Source organism: Otolemur garnettii, unplaced genomic scaffold (genome assembly GCF_000181295.1).
Source record: "Otolemur garnettii isolate 467f Iridium unplaced genomic scaffold, OtoGar3 scaffold00021, whole genome shotgun sequence".
Classification (NCBI taxonomy): Eukaryota; Metazoa; Chordata; class Mammalia; order Primates; family Galagidae; genus Otolemur; species Otolemur garnettii.
The window spans coordinates 25,289,189-25,294,738 of NW_003852416.1; positions in this window are offsets into that span (position 1 = coordinate 25,289,189).

The window sequence follows — 5,550 nt, forward strand, 5'->3', positions numbered from 1 at the left end:
AGTCCCCTGCCTCAGCCTCCCAAGTAGCTGGGACCACAGGCACCTGCCACAACGCCCAGCCACCTCCTGGTTGCAGCTGTCATTGTTTGGCAGGCCCAGGCTGGATTTGAACCCGCCACCTTAGGTGTACATGGCTGGCGCCTCAGCCACTTGAGCCACAGGCACCGAGCCATCCTCAAACTTTTTAAACAGGGGGCCAGTTCACTGTCCCTCAGACTGTTGGAAGGTCAGACTGCGGGCCCTGGGAAGAGTTGACTGCTAAGCAGGACAGGCAGCGGCGGAAAAAACACATGGTGGCCTGATTAATGTCCTAGGCGGGCTGCATGTGGCCCACGGGTTGTAGTTTGAGGACGCCAGCTGTAAAGTCTCCATTTTTTAATTGGCTGAATAGTATTCCATGGTATACATATACCACAGCTTGTTAATCCATTCCTGGGTTGGTGGGCATTTAGGCTATTTCCACAATTTGGCGATTGTAAATTGAGCTGCAATAAACAGTCTAGTGCAAGTGTCCTTATGATAAAAGGATTTTTTCCCTTCTGGGTAGATGCTCAGTAATGGGATTGCAGGATCAAATGGGAGGTCTAATTTGAATTCTTTGAGGGTTCTCAATACTTCCTTCCAAAATAGTTGTATTAGTTTGCAGTCCCACCAGCAGTGTAGAAGTGTCCCCTTCTCTCCACATCCATGCCAGCATCTACAGTTTTGAGATTTTGTGATATGGGCCATTCTCCCTGGGCTTAGATGGTATCTCAGGGTGGTTTTGATTTGCATTTCTCTAATAATTAGGGATGATAAGCATTTTTTCATATGTTTGTTCGCCATTCGCCTGTCTTCTTTAGAGAAGGTTCTATTCATGTCTCTTGTCCATTGATATATGGGATTGTTGGCTTTTTTTCATGTGTATTAATTTGAGTTCTCTATAGATTCTAGTTATCAAGGTTTTGTTTGATTCAAAATATGCACATATCCTTTCCCATTGTGTAGGTTGTCTATTTGCTTTGGTTGTTGTCTCTTTGGCTGTACAGAAGCTCTTCAGTTTAATTAAGTTCCATTTGTTTATTTTTGTTGTTGCAATTATCACAACAGTCTCTTCATGAAGTCTTTCCCTAGGCCAATATCTTCCAGTGTTTTTCCTATACTTTCTTTGAGGATTTTTGTTTCATGCCTTAAATTTAAGTCCTTTATCCATCTTGAATCAATCTTTGTGAGTGGAAAAAGGTGTGGATCCAGTTTCAGTCTTTTACATGTGGATATCCAGTTCTCTCAGCACCATTTATTGAATAGGGAGTTTTTCCCCCAAGGTATGTTCTTGTTTGATTTATTGAAGATTAGGTGGTTGTTAGATGTTAGTTTCATTTCCTGGTTTTCTATTTGATTCCAAATGTCTATGCCTTTATTTTTGTGCCAGTACCATGCTGTCTTGATGACTATGACTTTGTAATACAGCCGAAAATCTGGTATGGTAATGTTCCTGGCTTTGTTTTTATTACTATGAATGGCCTTAGCTATATTGTGTTTTTTTTGGTTGCATACAAAACACAGAATCTTTTTTTTCAAATCTTGAATGTATGATGTTGGTATTTTAATAGGGATGGCATTGAATAGGTAGATTGCTTTGAGAAGTATGGATATTTTGACAATATTGATTCTTCCCAGCCATGAGCATGGTATATTCTTCCATTTGTTAATATCCTCTACTATTTCCTTTCTAAGAGTTTTATAATTTTCTTTATAGAGGTCCTTCACCTCCTTTGTTAGGTATCTTCCTACGTCTTAGGATATGATCAATTTTGGAGAATGTTCCATGGGATGATGAGAAGAATGTATATTCTTTATCTTTGGGATGGAGTGCTCTATATGTGTCTGTCAAGCACAGTTGCTCTAGGTTCTCATTTAAGAGAGCCTTTATATCTTTGTTTAATTTCTGTTTAGAGGATCTGTCCAGATCTGTAAGAGAAGTATTAAAGTCCCTTGTTATTATGGTATTATAGGATATCATATTGCTCAGACTGAGTAATGTCTGTTTCAAGAATCTGGGAGTATTTAATTTGGGTGCATAAATATTTAGAATTAAAACGTCTTCTTATTGTATTTTTCTCTTGACCAATATAAAGTGGCCATCTTTGTCTTTTTTGACTTTAGTTGCTTTAAATCCACATGTATCTGAAAATAAGATAGCCTCTTTTCTTCTGAATTCTGTTTGCCTGAAAAACTGTCTTCCAACCTTTAATTCAGAGTTTTAATTTGTCTTTTGAACCTAGGTGTTTCCTACAGAAGAAAATGGATGGCTTGTGCTTTTTAATCTAGTCAGCCAATCTATACCTCTTTAGAGGGAAATTCAAGCCATTGACATTTATTGAGATAATTGATAAGTGTGGTAGTGTTGTATTCATCTTATTTTGTGAGAGTCCATTGCTTAGTTTTATCTTTTGCATCATGGCGGAAGTTAGGTTCTGTCCTTTAATTTCTGAGGTCTTACTTTGCTGTTGATCCAATGTGATGGTCAGTGTGTAGAATGGGTTGAAGTATTTTCTGTAGAGCTGGTCTTGTTGTGGCGAATTTCCTCCATGTTTGTATATCAGTAAATGATTTGATTTCTCCATCAATTTTAAAGCTTAGCTTGCAGGATATAGAATTTTGGGCTGGAAATTGTTCTGTTTAAGTAAATTAAAGGTAGATTACCATTGTCTTCTGGCTTAGAAAGTTTCATTAGAGAAGTCTTCCCTGATAGATTTGCCCCTGTAGGTCAACTGGTGCTTTCTCCTAGCAGCTTGAAGAATCTTTTCTTTTGTCTTGACTTTGGACAGGTTCATCACAATGTGTCTTGGAGAAGCTTGGTTAGAGTTGAGGTGACCTGGGGTCCGATATCTTTCTGAAAGGAGTGTGTAAGAATCTTTGGTGATATTTGAGAAATTTTCATTTTTAAGTATGGCTTTTATTCCCCTGGGGCATTCTTCTTCTCCTTCTGGGATACCTATAATTCGTATGTTTGAACACTTCATATAGTCCCACAATTCAGACGTGAATGTTCTGCTTTCTCTCTATTTTCTGCCTCTTTAACTATGTGAGATATCTCAAGAGCTTTGTCCTCTGCCTTGGAGATTCTTTCTTCTGCATGGTCTAATCTGTTGTTGATACTTTCTACTGCATCTTTAAGTTCCTTAATTGACTGCTTCAATTCCTTCAGCCCTGCTATATTTTTTCTATATTTTTCATATCATTCATCTCTTATTTGATTCTGTTTTTGAATTTCCTTTTGGTTATTTTCCATCATTTCTTTCATTGTTTTCATCATCTGTATTCTAAATTTCCTTTCTGTCATTTCTAACTTTTCTTTATAGGTGGAATCCTCTGTGGTAGCTACCTCACAGTCCCTTCAGGGGGTTGCTCTGGACTGGTTTTTCATGTTGCCAGGATTTTTCTACTGGTTCTTCCTCATGAGTGATTTATCTGCTTCCTTGCCCTAATTTTCCTTTCACTTCCTCTTGCTCTTTTAGTTCCCATGCCTCTGGACTAGGGTTTCAATGAGTCCTTTTGGTACAGGACCAGAAGGATAAGAAGACTGAAGAGCAGGAAGAGAGAAAAAAAAAAAAAGGAAAAAAAAGGAGGGAGGAGAAAAAAGAGAAAGGAAAGGGGATGGGTAAAAGGGAACATTAACAAAGAGAAGAGAGGCACAGAAAGAGGGAGACAGGAATGATATAGGTGTACAATAGGGTACTATGACCCAAACTTTGAAACCCCTAACCTCTGGGGGTGCTGGGTTGGGTTGTTTTCTTGAGGTCAGCAGCTCTTTGCTAGCCTGTTTGGACATAGTACCCCACCTCCATCAATTAGATAAGAAAGACAAAAATGCTATAAGTCAAAACAAGCAAACAGAAAACTTTACGGGATAAAATCAGGTAAAAAGGCAAATAATAGGGGTAGAAACACTAGCAGAAATGAAGTTCTAATTGTTAATAAAGGGCAACAATGGAAAATTATATTTAAACTAGAAAAATGAAGGAAGAAAAGAAAAATCTATAAGAAAAATGTTGAAATTAAAAAAATACAAAAAAAAAAGAAAGAAAGAAAAACAAAATAAAACAAACCAAAACAATATATATATCTTGTTCAATATTGTCTGGGCAACAGGTGATATTCTGGGGTATGAGATGTTAATTACAATGCTGATGTGGCTGTACCAGAGATGAAGACTGGGAGCCTCTGCTGATTTCTCAAACCACGTAAAGTGGAGAGCCTAAATCTCACCTCAGCCACCTTAAAAGTCACTTTAAACTGCCAACATGGGCTATGCAGAAGCTTTCCTGGGAAAGCACTTGTTGCTGGGATCACTCCTGAAGTGGCAATCCACTTATCCAGTGTGCCAAAACCAATCTCACACTATGCCCCTGAGGGCCAAGGCTGCAAGGCATCTCAGTCCCCGCCTTTAGGCTGCCCAGTCACTAGATTACTCACTTCCCCCCATCCTTGCTCTGCAACCCTGAGGGTGAAGCTTGCCTGGGCAGTTCTCCCCCAATGGTTCAGTGCAGCCCACAGCCAAACACAATTAGCTCTGTCCAGCTCAGCGGGTCAGGCTGGGGCCCAGGCTGATGCTTAAAGTCCTCTGCTCTCTTACCCAAGTTCTCCCAAGATAGTTCAACTGAGTGCCAAGTCCAAAAAAATACCCAAACAGCTCATAGGTAAGGCCTTTCCAGTTTGCAATCTCCAAGCTGCTGTACTTACAGCTGCTGGTGGGATTAGATCAAACAAATACACCCAAACACTTGCCAGATCTCCACTGCTTTTGTCCTCCTCATGGGGTCCAGAAGTCCCTTGCTGACTCCTTGTGTCTCCAAAGGGATGTTTCTGGGCTGATCCCACCAGCCAGAGATGCCTGTAGTCTCCTCTCCTCAGACTCACTGTGCCCAGTTGCAAGGAAGCTGTTAGTGGGCCACCATCTTGCTCTTCCCCCTTCCACATAACTAGTTTTTACAGTGGGTTTTGTCTGCATTGTAACTTAAAAAAAATTTTTTTTTCTTGTTGAGAAGACAGACTTTTTTCTGCTCTTTTCTTCTTTTTTTTTTTTTTGAGACAGAGTCTCAAGCTGTTGCCATGGGTAGAGTGCAGTGGCGTTATAGCTCGTAGCAACCTCCAACTCCTGGGCTGAAGCAATCCTTTTGCCTTGATTTTTCTACTTTTAGTAGAGATGGGGTCTAGCTTTTGGTCAGGTTGGTCTCCAGTTCCTGAGCTCAAGCAATCCACCCGTCTTGGCCTCCCAGAGTATTAGGATTACTGGTGTGAGCCACTGTGCCCAGTCCTGCTGTTTTGTCTTTATGACACAATCCTTCATATGCATCAATTTTTTTTGAATTTTTAAAAATTTTTACATATACATGTGATTATTAGGTTTCTACTTTTTGCCTTCACAGAATTCAAAAGGCTTAAAATTTAACAACAGTAACAATGCTTAATATAAGGACTAGAAATAAAAACCTTGTAAAGAATAAATGAAGATGAATACATTCAGAAAAGAAATCAGACAATTGCTGTAATAAAGTATTAAGCAAT